The sequence below is a fragment of the Equus asinus genome, chromosome 1 (assembly GCF_041296235.1).
Source record: "Equus asinus isolate D_3611 breed Donkey chromosome 1, EquAss-T2T_v2, whole genome shotgun sequence".
Classification (NCBI taxonomy): Eukaryota; Metazoa; Chordata; class Mammalia; order Perissodactyla; family Equidae; genus Equus; species Equus asinus.
The window spans coordinates 193,268,738-193,284,754 of record NC_091790.1 but is presented as its reverse complement, the minus strand read 5'-3'; the positions used below and the strand labels follow the sequence as shown (position 1 = coordinate 193,284,754).

Sequence of the window (16,017 nt, the reverse complement as noted above, 5' to 3'; positions counted from 1 at the left end):
TCCTCTAGGTGGGTTCTCCATTTTAGAGTTCTTCATTTTGATTCCTTTCTTGGCTAGATTTCATCATTCATACTTTTTTTTTTTTTAAAGAAGTGCTCGTGGTGACTATATTTATGAATTATTTCATGTTTGAGAGTGTCTGCCTGTTGTTTTTATGTTGGTTTTTATGTTGGATGTAACATTCTTAGGTCACGCTTTCCACTTCAGACCTTTTCAGACGAGTTCTGTTTCCTCTGGGATCGACTGTTGCTCTAAGGAGAGTCTGAGACCAGCTTGACTTTTTTCCCTCCTTTAAAAGTGATCTGTTTTTATTTTTCCCTTCTACTAGTATGTCTAGACATTTATTCCCTTAAATCTTTGAAGCTCAGAATCTTAAACAGAATATGTCAATGTTGGTTATATTAAAATGATTTTTCCTGGCATATACCCTATCTTTTCAATCTTCAGATTGGATTTTTCATTCAAGTCAGAAATTTTCCTATATTATATCTCTGAATAATTTTAAGTTCCTTTTATTGAGATCTGCACATGAGGAACGTCAATTATGCATAAGTTGGAGAATCTTTGACTTCCATGTCTATCACATTCTTTCTAATTGCTTCAATCTCGTCTTTTCCCACATTCACTATTATCCTAAGTCTCTCTGTGTTGTTAATTTGATTTTTAGCCATGATTATTTTATTATTTTCTTTTCTAATTTATTTAGTATATCTGTAATCATAATATTTTGGTTTTTAATTTATTTCCTTAGCTCTGCAACCTCCCTTTTCATCTCATTTTGTTACTTTATTATCTTATTTTTGAGTTTTTGTTTCATTAAATTAAATCCATATTACGTTGTTCTAAGATGCAAAACACTTGCCAAGAACTGTCTCTCTTATTTGGGTTCCTGCTTCCAGAACTGCAAGACAATACATTTCTGTTGTCTATGCCCACCCCCCCCCCCACCCCCCGCCCCGGTTTGTGGTACTTTGTTATGACAGCCCTAGCAGACATCTGGCTTCCCTATTTAACATTTCAACCAGCCCCCAGCATGCTCTCTCCCTCTTCTCTGCTTTATTTTTCTTCTTTACAACTTATCCCCATCTGATGAACTGTATAATTTCCTTATTGTTTTGTTTATTGCCTATCTCCTCCACTAGAACGAGGGCAGGGAGTTAGCTATTGTTCATTGATTTCTCTGTAGGGCCTAGAACATAGTAGAAGCTCAATAAATACTTGTTTGTGTATTTTTCTTTGTTTTTTTTGCTGAGGACTATTCGGCATGAGCTAACATCTGTGCCAATCTTCCTCTATTTTGTATGTGGAGGCCATAGCTTGGCCTCCAATGAGTGGCGTAGATCCATGCCCAGGAACCAAACCTGGAGCACAGAAGCACAGCATGCAGAACTTAACCATGAGGCCGTGGGGGGCCGGCCCTCAATAAATACCTGTTGAGTGAATAAATACAACCAGATCTGATGCCTAGCGTATGTTCAGAAATGACCCAGCTTTAGGCCTATTGAGAACTAATGAAATCACATTGACTATTGCTTTACAATTTTTTGGAAAATGTCTTTGGATTGACCCATCCCTTCAGAGAATATTGATGGAGAGCCTACTGTGTGCCCGGTACTGCTCTCAGTAGTAAAAGTACAGCAGTAAACACAACCAAGAGGGAGAAGGAGACTGTAAACCTGGCTTATGATATGATATCAGGTGTGATAGGTGCTGTGAAAATTAATTAGGTAGGGTAAATGTTCCAGATAACTATTTCTGCAAAACAAACCGCCCTGAGACTTTATGGCCTACAACAACAATTTCTCTCATCGTCCTTTGGTGGACTGGGCCCATCAGAGGGGTACTTGCTACACATGGTGCAGTCAGATGTTGGCCAGGCTCCAGGTCATCTGAAGGATCAGCTGGGTTGAATGTCTGACGTGGCTCACCTGTTTGGCTGCTCTTGATGCTGACTGCCACCTGGGAGCTCAGCGGGGCTGTGGACCAGTGCACCTCCCTGTAGCCTCTCCAAGTGGCCTGGGCTACTCAGCATTGCAGCTCAGTTCTGGAAGGAGCTCTCCAAGAGCAAGTGCTCAAGGAAGCAAGAAGCAGTGGCTGCCAGGGCAGTTACGGGCTGTGCCTGGGACTGGAGCAGCATCCCTTCTACCATATGTTGTTGGTTAAGAAGTTGCAGGGCCCCCCACATTCAAGGGTATGGAGAAAGAACACGTGCGATGGGAGAGATCGCTGCACACCTTTGGAAAACATAGTCCCACAGTAAGGGGATATTAAGTGGTGGGCAAGCAGGAAAGAGAGGTGCTCTTTATAGAGAAGTTCTCTCTGATAAGGTGACCTTTGAGCACAGGCCTGAGGATGGCAAGTACAAAGGCCCTGTGGCAGGAGCATGCTTGTCAGGGTGAGGAATGGCTGAAGTGAGGTCGGAAGGGAGCTGTGGAATCTTCACTTATGAGACTCATGAGGGTATATGAGTGCAAGGTCTTACGTTCAGGACTGAATAGCTCACAGATGCCTATGAGCTTTTAAATGGGTGGGAGCCTTTGAAGCAGCCCTTGTCGATGACTCTCCCCACACCTGCCTTGGTTCTTGGCCTTTTTCTTCCTCATCCTGAACCCATTGGTGCTCTCTCCTGCAGGTTCGTCCTTTGCTCCTTGATCTCCACCAACCCTGAGGCCTTGTCATTGTACCCAGAAGCCTGCTCCAACCAGGTCACCCAGGTTGTTATGTTTGCTGCTGTGTGACTCGGGACCAGGTGCCCCGTGGCAAGCCCTGGGTGCCCTTGTCATAGTCCTAGTGTCACAGCACTCCTAGGTCAGCACATCAGGGCCCCAGCCCAGAGAGAGGGCAACAGCTCAGAGCCAAGGGGGCCCAAGTGCCCCTTTGCTGGGACTGCTGCCTGTCCTGTCCCCTGCCCAGCTCTGGCTGGGCCCTTCTGGGGGTCTGAGTGCTCCCCATGACCCAACACACTGGCTGGCTGAGTCCTGCTCCACACTATCAATTATCTGGAACCATGACTGACCCCAGCTGGCTCTGTTCTTCCGGCTTCCCCACTGAGGGGCCGCCTGAAGACCGGCAACTGGGAGAGCGGCTGCGTGGCAGTCGAGTGCCATTTTGGGAGCCTGCCTGCTGGGGTTTGGATGTGGCTTTGCCACTCACTCACGATGTTACCTTGAACAAGTAGTTTAACCTTCCTATGCTTTTTTCCTTCAATAGAGGGCTTTTATTGCATCTTTAACATATTTCAAATAGTCTTAAGAATGATTTGCCATCTTGTTATTTCTGTAGCTGGACAGCTCTCAGATCTTTTCTATCAGCCTGCTGAACTGTTCCTTTTCTGGAGAGATACCATCCAAAAATGTCTTGTTAGTCTTGTTTTTAACTGTTGTGGCTTGCGGGATCAAAGTAGCAACCTGAATTCAATACAAGTTCAATGCCTTTTCCTTTGAGAACTATCTCATGTCTCTGGGCTTGAAATACTGAACAAGCAATGCCTGGCCTCATTCAAACACTGCTGGTGTGTTTCTCACCCTAGACATTTCAGATTTCCACAGGACACCCATCCTCCAGAGTGACAGTGGTGATGGGGAAGTGAGCCTACAGACCTCCTCTTGTATTGGAAGCCCCACAGAACACTCGATATGTGGCAACAGTGCAAGCCATAGCCTGTTCCTTCCTATTTCCCCACGATTTGTCCACCCAGAGCCCCTTCTTTTTCTTTCCAAGGAGACTGAGTTCTACATCGATGTGATTGAAGTCCCTCTGCAGGGTGCCTATGGGGCCCTTCATAACGCCTGTGTGTCCCTTCCGAGTGATGTCTACATTTTCTGGAATGTCAACAGTTTGGTTTGCCGAGAATCATCTTCATTCTCACAGTAGATGCGGCAAAGAGATACCCTCTCCCGGTGCTTTTGTTTCTGCATCTGTAAAATGGGCATATAATAGTGCTGACCCCACAGGTTTGCTGTAAGAATCCATTGAGTTCATTCATATAAAGGGCTTAGAAGATGCCTGGCCCATGGAAGATGCTAAGTGTTGGCTCTAATTATTTTCCTATATTAGTATCTATGACTCCTTGAATGAAGCTCCAGACCTTTCTGTGCTGCTCTCCAGAGTTAACCCTGTAGCTGGACCATCTCGAGGCCCCGTGTCCACTGGGCCTCGCAGGTCACTGTCCCCACTGTCCTGATAGCCCACCAGGCCCCCCAGCTGGGTCTACTCAGAGAGCTGAGGAGACAAAGTGTAAGATCCATCTTGTGATGAAATTTAGCAAGAGTCCATCTGAATTTCTGGAGGCTGGATCACAGGACCCAATGTAGACATTGGCACCTTTGGAGACAAAGCAGAAGTCTTAGCAATTGGCGAGCTTCAGCAGTGGCCATACAGGTCGGAGCTTTGGTCTAGCTGGGGCCGTGGCAGAACTTCATAAGACGCACTGGGTGGGGAAGGGGCAATGTGGTTGGAGGATGCTAAGCTCCCTGGCTTGAGGATCTACTTAGATTGCTGTCTACCAACATGCGCTATTTGGGGGTGTTCACGGATAAGTGGGGGGAAGCAAAGCCTCTCATGCTCCAGACGATGAACGGACATAGGAGCTTTGTCCCCGTTTGGGGAACAGTGGTCCACTGAGTCAGCCTGATCACAAAAGGGCAGAGAATCAAGGGACATTTGAAGGTTAGAAATAGGCTCTGGTTTCTGTGTTATGTTTTTAAAAATTATTTTTTGTTGTGGTAAAGAAAATCTATAACAAAATTTGCAATCTTAACCATTTCTTTTTTTTTTTTTAAAGATTGGCACCAGAGCAACATCTCTTGCCAATCTCCTCTTTCTTCTTCTTCTTCTCCCTAAAGCCCCCCAGTACCTAGTTGTATATTCTAGTTGTAGGTCCTTCTGGTTGTGCTATGTGGGACGCTGCCCCAGCATGGCCTGATGAGCGGTGCCATGTCCGTGCCCAGGATCTGAACCAGCAAAACCCTGGGCTGCTGAAGTAGAGTACGTGACCTTAACCACTTGGTCACGGGGCTGGCCCCTTAACCATTTCTAAGTGTTCAGTAGTGTTAGGTACATTCACATTGTTGTGCAGCCAATCTCCAGGACTTTTTCATCTTGCAAAACTGAAATTCTATAGTCATTCACCCCACTTTTGCCCTTCCCTAGCCCCTGGTAACCACCAGTGTAGTTTCTGTTTCTGTGAATTTGACCACTCTAGATACCTCATGTAAGTGGACTCATACAGGATTGGTTTCTGTGCTACTTTTGAAAGCCTGGACTTCTTGAAACCTTTGTGATGGCTGTCAATGCATACACCGTCCTCCTACCTCTGTGACCGCTTCTTCTCAGTCTCCCCCTTGGGGTCCCTGCCTGTGCTCAGCCCACAGGCCCTGCCATCCTCCCTACTCAGTCCTTGGCCAGCATGTCCCCCCTTTACACTTCTCCTGGGTGGGCTCCCCAAGCCATGGCTGAAACCAGCTTCTAACAGCTGATGGCTCCTACCTCCCCTTAAGGCTTTATCCTCCATGGGCCTCTGCCCCGAAGCCCTGGCCCCATTAACCTCCTTCCCCTGGCTCTTCCCTGCCGGACTGGAGGTTCAGGGCTCACCACGTTGGACAAACATCAGGGAGATTCTTGTATGGGTTGTCCTGGAGCCATATTTTAAGCAACGCTGCATTGTAAGGACCTTTGTCCTTTGTCTCTCCCACTAGTGTCAGCTCTCTGAAGGCTGCCTGGCTTGTTCCTGACAGCCCAGCCTCACAGACATCAGGAGCTCAGGAAATAGTTGGTGAGCAAGTGAATAAAGGAATCCTAAAACAGCTCAGTAGAAAAGGGAGACCAAGAGAAAGGGTCCAGGTGGTGATGGTGGGCTGAACACGTGCAGCTTCTTCCTGAGGAAAGCCCCTAAAACTATAGCAAAGGGATTTCAAAGATAACACAGAAGACCCTGAGGAGAGTAAAGGGCAGCCCTGAGAGGCTGGGTCACAAGTGCCAGTGGGAAAAGCAAAGAAACAATGGAATCCTCAGAAGGTACAGGAACAGGCAGCAGTAGGCAGCTCTGGAAGTGGGGGTGAAGACGAGGGAGGGATCCCTGGGGCCATCTTAGGGGCTCCCAACCACACCACGTCAGCTTACAAGCCCGAAATACAGCCCACTTACCCAACCGTCTTCCTGCCAGGTACCCAAATTCTTGTCCACACAAGTGCCCTAATCCTGGTGAGCCCTGGGTTTCCCAGGACTCTCTGTACCCACTGTCTGCCTCACAGGGGCTCTGAGCACCCTCTGACCTGGAGACCCTGTTTGGAATATCTCATCCTGGGAGCCTTCATCTAGAAGCGGCCATACCGCCCTTCCCTTATTCAGCTAGGTTTGTGCTTAATACCCAGCTTTTCAAAACTCAACAATATTTAGTTAGGTATCCATATTTAAGTGGTTAAACCATTTTAAAAATAAGAAAACGATTAGCGTAAAAATCAGCCAAGTGATTCCCTCTTTGGGGAGAGGAGGAGGATGTGACTGAGGAGGGACACATCTGGGGCTCTGTAGTGAGTTGAGCTGTATCCCCCCAAAAGATATATTCAAGTGCTAACCACCAGTACCTGTGAACGTGAACCTTATTTGGAAATAGGGTCTTTGCAGTTGTACTCAAGTTAAGATGGGGTCATACTGACTGGATTAGGGTGGGCCCTAAATCTGTGAGTGGTGCCTTCATAAGAAAAAGGAGAGGGAGGTGTGAGGTACAAACACACAGGGAAGAAGGCCATGTGACTATCGAGGCAAAGATTGAGGGATGCAGCTACAAGCAAAGGATTGCTGGGAGCCACCAGAACCTAGAAAAGGCAAAGACTCTCCTTAAGAACCTTCAGACACCTTGATTTCAGACTTCTAGCCCCCAGAACTGCGAAAGAATAAATTTCTGCTGATTGAAGCTCCCGGTTTGTGATCATTCGTTACAGCAACCATGGGACTACAAACCCTAAAGCTTTCCTAATGCCATATTTCTTAATCTGGGTCATGAGTACATGGAGATTGGCTTTATTATTGTTTTTAAACTGTACATATATGTTTTATACACATATATGGTTTCACAATAACAAAAATATAAGCAGCAGCAAAAAAGGAACATCTGGCGATGTCTGGCTTTGAAGATGAGTTTGGGTGGGGCACCTTTGGCTATGGGTTTGCTTATGTGTGCCAAGATCACGGCAGGTCTGTGGGTCACATGCAGGAGGGGACTTTCTGGGGCCAAGCTTGAATGTCATAGATAATGGGATACAGCAAATAGCAGAGGGAGTGTGAAAGCTTCGTGTCTTACAAGTGGACATTTCATGTGATCATGGACCAGACACCATCCCAGCAGGTGCAATGGCAACATGAAGATGAGATGCCCCTCCTTCCTGGGTGCAACAGGATGTGCCCCCTCCCAGAGAAGGTTCTGGACTGAGAAGCTTAAGTGGAGAGGCTGTCTGTGGGGCGGAGGGTGCAGGCGTCCCTCAGAAAGCTCTGTGGGGGCCTGACTGACCTGCACACTTGGGTGGAAGGCTGCCAGAGGGTTACCGTCTCACACCTCATGGGGGACGTTTTGGGAATAGCTAAACAAAGCCCTGTCCACCTCAAGTGGGCAAAGTGTGAGGAGCCCCACCATCTCCAAGATGCTCATTACAATCCTGGGCCACACCTGGCTCTCTGTTGATGACCCTTGGAGCTTCCAGGAGGAAGGCCTCATCAAGGGCCAGAAGGAGCTCCCTCAAGAAACGGATACAGACAGAGGAGCCAGTGGTAGGAGAGAATACCCCACCCATCCCTGGTGCCATGAGACTTCCTCTCAACAGGCTTCCTGCAAAACCCCGTTGGCTTCGTGAAAACTGACCTCTGGAGGAACATTCCTCCGCCAGAGGCATCAGGACTGTGTGATGCCTCGGTGATTTTTCTGTTTGGTTCCCTGCCTTGTAGTTAGAGGAGATAACAGCCATCCCAGGAAGTCTCAATAAATGTATATTGTTTTAGCTGAAAAAAAATCTTTTTAAAGGATGGGAAAGTGAATATTGAACACCTTATGGAACTATCCTAAACAAACAGACGCTGGTTCTGAACATAAGATAAAAGTGCGCTTTGAAAAGTGGGGAGAGATGGGGGAAAATTACTTTATATCTCCCATAAAACTGTGTTAAGTTCTGTTTAATGGATATTCTGGGAAAAGGCTATAATTCCTTGAAAAGCTGGGCTGCCCTGCAGCTGAAGCCAAGTTGTAAAACTGTTCGGGATGTAGAAAGGTTAGTAAAGAGACCAGCCGTCCGGTCATTTCTAACTATCGGACGGGAGGGGTATTTGGAATGGTTTAAATGCTGGCTGCCGAGGAAACCAATGATCGGAAAAACAACGTCATGGGGCTTTTTATATGGCCCACTGGTATCGTGATGCAATGTGATTATTTTTCTGACTTTCTGTTTTTGCAACAGGAAAAGGAAGAAACGAGGGAATCAGAGGAGTGCTCAGATGCCTAATTACCAGTGCTTCTCTCAGATAAATTATAAACAGGCTGTTAAAGAATTCTCTTGCTACAGCAGAGAAACAAAGCAGCCTTTAAACACTTCACATGTCAACGTGCCCTAATTTCAAAAGCGCTAGAGCCATGTATAACCCCAAAGATAATCTTTTTCTCCAAGGAATGATTAAGCAAAGTTTAAAAAAAAAAAAAGTAACCCCAAATCCCCATTCCTGGGCCTGTGGCAGACATCATCAATCAATCAAGGCAGATTTTTCCATGGAACCCAAACACTGCCCCAGAATTCCTCTCAGCAACGTGTGCCTGACAGCTACTATAAATAGCTGAGAATCAGCACGTGAGCTGAGCCAACTAAGAAGGCACTAAACTACCGTGGTTAAAAGTGTAGTCTTTGGAGCCACAGCTCAGGTCAGCTACCTAAGCTTTCAGATAAGTTTCCTTACCTGAAGAATGCAGATAATAGACCTATCTCACTGGAGTGTTGTAAGGATCCGATTCATCACCACACATAGAGAGTTTAGAATAAGACAAACAGTAAATACAGTTGTCCCTTCGTATCCGTGGGGGATTAGTTCCAGGAGCCCCTAAATTCACTGATGCTCAAGTCCCTTATATAAAATGGCATAGTACAGTGAATACAGTCGGCCCACCGTATTCACGGGTTCCACACCCACAGATTCAACCAACTTTGGATAAATATTTTTATTTTTCCAGAATAAAAAGTTGAAACAGATCATTTACCATTTAACTCTGGAGGAAGAACTAGATTAAGGTTTCCCATTAGTAATCCATGAGTTGAAGATTAATTCAATAAAGATATATTTACCAACTATTATATGCCAGACCATGTATAAAATGTTGGGAATTCTGTGGCTAGTAAGACAAGGAAGGCACTAATTTTACCTACGTGATATAAATAAATCTTGCTCAAAGTTAACATCCTTTGAAAGATAATGATATGCTGATGAGTTATTGGTTTATATTCAGTTGTTTTACATCAAACTTCTATTTAATAGAAAAAGAATAATTGAGAAGGTAAGTGGCCAATTAAATATGGAAACTTCAACCTCATTAATAAAGAGGGAAACAAATTAATATAACAATGAGATGGTGGTGGGGAAGATGAGAGAAATAGAAGGTTAACCTAGGCATTCAACATCCAAATGTAAGGAATTTCAGGAAGAGAGGGAAGAAACAAGAGGAGAAAATCACGAAAGAAATAATTTAAAAATATTTCCAGACCTGAAGGGCAGGTGTCTCTAGATGTAAAGGTCCACTGAAGTGCACAGCAAGATGAATGAAAAAGACCCTTACCAAGGCATGTTATCATGACACTTCTGAAACCCACAGATAAAGAAAAGGAAACCAAACAAAACAGGATGCGGGCGGGGGATGGTGGAGACTAATTATATGCAAAGAAACAGGAGTTAAAATGATATTGCGTTTTAACCTCTAATTTTATACCCAGCCAATCTATCAATCAAGCATGAGGGTAGAACAAAGATGTTTTCAGACTTCAGAGACTTGAAAAATATACTCTGTTAAAGGATAGTTTTTTTTAAAAAAAGGGTAAAATCATGACTTTCACACATATAAAATGAATGTGTACTAAATATCTTACTTAACTCATTATTAATGAGGGTGTAGAGAGATGTTACAGCCAGCTTAAAGAAGTCAAAGAAGCACAAACAGATGCGAAACTGCCTTTTTGTATGGGGTAGGGAGAGAACATGGGTTATTCATTTGCACTGCTTTCAGTTCTCTACAATTTATAGTTATGAAACAGCTCAAAGGCAATGAGAGGCACAGAGGCCCCATAAAATCAAACTCAGGTAACTTGAGAGGATGTGCTCAAAACAATGCATAGTTTTTCACTGAAGCACACTCCCAAGTGACTTTCATTAGGACACTACTAGGAATATGTTTCATCAAAAGGAGAGAGTAAAATAAAAAGAGAGAGAGAGAGAGACATGGAGTCCCCTAAACAGGCAATAGGGTATCCAACACTGGAGGGTGTGAAGAGAAGTCCCAGGCCTACAGCTGAGCATTAAGCCAGAGCCCCACCAGCTCTGAGTGCAGGAGGAAGGAGGACTCCGGAGGGGCTCCGGGAAAGAAGAAATGGAACTGATGTGCTTGAGCATATGGAAAACGTCACAGAAAGACCTTTGGCAGAGATGTTACAGCTTTTAGAGAACACTAATGGTAAGTAATAGAAAATAAAGTGAATAAAAAAATGAGTCCATCATTAACTTTAGGACTACTGGAGGGTTGCACAAAATGGAGCTAGGTAATACTTACCTGGCTCAGGAGTGAATAATATGTAGTCATTAAAATGTAAGTACCAACTATTTATTCATCCAAAAAGTGCAATAAAGCCATGTTGGGATGATGGGGTGGGGTGATGGGTATACTTGTGGGAGAGCTAGGGACTTATCCACCAAAGTATGTGAATAATGTCTACAAATGATAAATGAAGAAATAGCAGTAGAAGCGTAGTATTCATAAATATGGAGATAAATACCAGAGAAAATAGCCGGAACAGCTGCCACTGGCTGCCTCTGGGAAGCAGGTCCTGGTGGTATGAAAGCTTAGGGCAGGTAACTGCTGCTTTTCATTAAAAACTATGTACAGACATATACACGTACAGCTACACATATATTTATTAAAATAAATTGGAAAAAATTATTACACCTAAAAAAGGCACATATTGTTAAGTGCTGGTGAGGTGTGGGTGATCTCAGACACTACTGGTAAAGTATACGTGGGCACAGGCTTTTTGGAAAGGTCGCTTGGCAGAATCTAATGACATTTTCCGTGTACGTACCCTTTGGCCCAGCAGTCATACTGCTTGGCCTTTATCCTCAGAGAAACACTTGCATGTGTGCTCAAAGAAGCATGCCTAAGGATGTTCCTTGTTGTTTATAAGATGAAAAAACATGATAATACTGTGTCTGTCCAATTGAAGGGCAGTGACAGACAGTACAACGGCAAAACCAAAGTCTGGTTTTATACTGTGTGTTCACACGAACCATGTGTACCATGGACTGATTAGGCAATAGCTCTCCAACAAATTGTTCAGTGAAAAACACGAGTTGCAGAACAACGTTAATGTTGAAATTGCAATCACACCCACACAAAATGAAACAGTGTATTTTTTGTATGTTCACATAAGCGTGTGCATGGAAAAGTTCTGGGAGCGTACATATGCAACTAAGAACAGCCATCAAGTGGGGACTTCATATCTGTACTATCCTTTCGGGGGACGTGGAAAATGCAAATCTATTTTTTAAATTAAACACATTTTTAAAAATTTTGGTAAAATACGCATATCATACGTTTACTATCTGAACCATTTTATTTATTTATTTTTTTAAGATTTTATTTTTTTTCCTTTTTCTCCCCAAAGCCCCCTGGTACATAGTTGTATTTTCTTCGTTGTGGGTCCTTCTAGTTGTGGCATGTGGGACGCTGCCTCAGCGTGGTCTGATGAGCAGTGCCATGTCCGCGCCCAGGATTTGAACCAACGAAACACTGGGCCGCCTGCAGCTGAGCACACGAACTTAACCACTCGGCCACGGGGCCAGCCCCCTGACTGAACCATTTTTAAGTGTACAATTCCGTGGCGTTAAGTACATTCACATTGTTGTGCAGCCAGTCTCCAGAACTCTTTTCATCTTGCAAATCTGAAACTCTCGTACCCTTTAAACAACAATTCCCCTTCCTCCCCACCCCCCGCGGCCCCTGGCAACCACCGTTCTACTTTCTTTCTCTGACTTTGTCCACTCTAAGTACCTTATATAGGGACTTTGTACGATATTTGTCCTTTTGTGACTGGCTTATTTCACTTGGCATAATGACCTCAAGGTTCATCGATGTTGAAGCCTGTGTCAGAATTTCCTCCCTTTTTAAGGCTGAAATGTAGTCTTTTTTATGAGAATGTACACCTGTATGTTCAGTGAAATTAAAAATAAATAGAGCCAGCCCTGATGGCCTAGTGGTTAAAGTTTAGCACTGTCACCACTTCAGCAGCCCAGGTTCACTCTCTGGTCGTGGAACCACACCACCTGTCTGTCAGTTGCCATGCTGTGGTGGCTGCTCACAGAGAAGAACTAGAAGTCTAGAAGGACTTACAGGTAGGATATACAACCATGCACTGGGGCTTTGGACAGGGGAAAAAGAACAAAAGGAGGAAGATCGGCAACAGATGTTAGCTCAGGGTGAATCTTTCCCTGCAAAAAAGAAAGTGGATTTATCATTAAAAAAAAATAAAAGGAATGCGGCACTAACTTATAAAAAATATAACTAATAAATAAAATAAAATACAATTTTTGAAAGAAAAAACAATATACACTTAGAAAAATAACGGAAATAGGCAAAAATATTATTTATTTCTGGGTCAGGCAATTATGGTCATTTACATTTTCTTTCATGTTATTTTTTGTTTAGGTCATATGTTATTTTAACACTAGAAAAAAATGTTAAAACTAGAAAGCAAGAGAGTGTGCTGATCTGGTTTAGGCGTGTCACCCCGGGAAGCCCTGCCATTTGGAAAGAAGCACCTGACTTGGCACCTTAGGGTGTGGCTGGTTGACTCTGGAGAGAGGAGTGGATTGTGCGCATGGTCCACTCCCAAACTGGGGTTATAGCCCTTAACCATGTAGAAAGATGCTCAATCTAACTCATAATGCACAAATGACAATTTAGAGTACAACGGAGGGGCCGGCCCCATGGCTGAGCGGTTAAGTTCGCGTGCTCTGCTGCGGCCTCCCAGGGTTTCACTGGTTGGGATCCTGGGTGCGGACCTGACACGGCTCATCAGGCCATGCTGAGGTGGCGTCCCACATGCCACAACTAGAAGGACCCACAACTAAAAATATACAACTATGTACCAGGGAGCTTTGGGGAGAAAAAGGAAAAAAATAAAATCTTAAAAATAAATAAATAAAGTACAACGGAGTTCTATTTTTTTGTCTATCAGTTTGGCAAAGTTTGATACTATTTTGTTGATGAAGCTTTGACAAAACAGGTGGTCTCAGACATTGCTTATGGGAGGGCAAATTGGTTCAATCTCTACGGAGAGCAATAGCCATCAAAATTACAAACGCACCTGCCCCTTGACTCAGAAATGCCACTTCTAGTCATTCATCTAACAGATAAACGCATGGACAAAATTTTGTATATACAGAGATATTTGCTGTGGCGTTGTTTATAATAGTGAAAGTTTGGAAACTGGTTAAATACATTGGCGGCTGGTTAAATCCATTTCTGCTGTTTAAGCCACACAGCCTGCGTTGTGGAGCTGTGGTGGCAGTGGGGGGCGGGGGTGGGGCAGGAATGGAAGGAGGATTTGCACTTATTTCACTGTATAGCATTTTGTCTTATGTTCCGTTTTAGGACAAAATGCCGTACAGTGAACTAAACGTGCTCTGTGCCTCAGTTTCCTCATCTCTAAAAAGGAGATGATGATTCTAAACTCCTAGGGTTACTGTGCGGATTACATGAGCCGATCTATGTAAATGCTTAGACCAAAGCCTGGCGTAGAATGAGCACTGTACAAGTTTATTATCCAAGGTACCGTATGTAACAGAGGCGGGGTTGCAGATTCCCCTAAGGGATGGGGTCATCAGCCATGACGCAGGAGGGTCTAGCAGTCAAAGTTCAGGCCACTTGGAGACAGACAATAGGTTGTCAGAAAAATCAGATCAAATGGGAATACGTCATGATCTCCAGCCGAGACAACACAGGACCACGGGCAGGCCTGGCAGCCTGTAACATAGGTGTCTGTCCAGAGAGCATCACATGCTGGTCTTCACACCCTTGTGAGGATCTGAGCTAGGCCTATGACTTGCTTTAGTCAGTAGCACGTGGCAGTGGGAGCTGCTCTTTAAGAAGACCTGTACAACCACACCGAGGGTGAAAGTCTCGACTAAGCCAGCTCCTCCATCAAACCCCTAGACAAACGGCTGAAGAAAGAAACAGGAGAGGACAAAAGAGTGTCACTTCCTTTTAAGGAGCTTTCCTGAGAGTCCCTCACACTTCTGCTTACATTTCATTGGCTAAACCTAGTCACAAAGCCACACCTAGCTGCAAGGGGAGATGAGAAATGAAGTCTTACAGCTGACAGCACTGCCACCCTGAATAAAATAAATTCTATGGATGATGAGCATGTTCTGGAACTAGATAGCGGTGATGGTTGCACAATCTTATGAATGTATTAAATACTGAATTGTATACTTTAAAAGGGTGAATTTTACTACAATTTTTAAAAATTAGACTTCTGTTACTAAGAAATAAGATGAAAATGAATATTGGAGTAGGCAACTAGGAGGCTTATCATAGCTGCTTTTTAATTGCAACCGCTTAATTGCGTGAGGTCTCTTTCGGCTGCATGGCACCCGGACGCAGGAATGGGACCCAAGACTGTGCAGCCTGGGTCATGTGCACACCCTGTAGTGGGGGTCGGGGTCTGTGTCTAGAAGCTAGGGGGGAGTGGGTGCTGGGTAGACATACAATAATCGTCCTGACACTTGTTGTTAGGATTTAGCTGTGACTCTTCCTTAACGGGAGGCATCCCTGGCTGGTACCCAGAGGGGAGCAGGATTACTTCCCCTTACCTGAAGCAGCCTGGTCACAATGGGCTTTGGGACCAACAAGTATCCTTTGGAGGTCAGGATATAATCCTCACTGAATGCAGAAAAAAAATGAACTCATGACCCCCTGACCAGTTTCCCGGGGGCAGTTGTAGAAAGAGCTCCATTTTCACCTTCCTCATTTCATGACCATTTTTTCCCCATTATGTTCCTGAACCGTCCAGGCCAAGCCAAGTGTTTGCTTTTGACCTTGATCTGTTTGCTCTTTGGGAGCCGCACCCCGCACTGAGGGTTGCCCTGTCCCTGAGAACACCAGGGCGAGTTTTGTCCAGATGGGTCTGCATTTCCTCTGCACTCCAAAAATGAAGGGGGTGGTTTCCCAACTTTCATGAAATGTTACCTAGGAAAGAAAGGGGCGAGCCCAGTGCAGAGACCAAAGCGGGTGTCACTAGAAAGCGGCTGAGCCTCCTCTCGTGCCTCGCGGGTCCCTGGAGGCCTGAGGCCTGCCGGTGTGCCTGAAGCTCAGAAGGAGCAGGGCAGGGATCAGGAGAGAGGGGGGAGGAGAGGGTTAATTCTGTCCAGATCTCTCAACGGGATGAAAGCCTGGTGGAGGGTCTGCCAAGAGCAGGTCCAGTTCAAAACAGGAAACCCCAGGGTAGTGATAAATGGACACTTCTCTGTAGATTTTACATGGATCTCTGGGGAAGGTGCTGGAACTGATCTCATTCAACGGTTTTTTACAAATCACATTGAAGAGGAAGTGCACAATGAGCTCTCCAGGTTTGCCAGTGACACTAATCTCTTCCAGGTGCTGAAATGCTAAGGTAATGGGGAAACGCCGCAGGAAGCTCCCGCAGCACTTACTGGGAAAATGGCCCACGAAGGGCCAGAAGGAACCTGGAGTTCCGGGGGAGCAGAGCCAGACTCTCACAAGCT

General features: G+C 44.9%; 1 pseudogene; it reads right to left on the bottom strand.

Moving 5' to 3' along the window:
* Positions 1-3,270: 3,270 nt before the first annotated feature.
* LOC123287460 (large ribosomal subunit protein uL6 pseudogene) lies at positions 3,271-3,840 on the bottom strand (annotated as a pseudogene).
* Between the last annotated feature and the right edge of the window lie 12,177 nt (positions 3,841-16,017).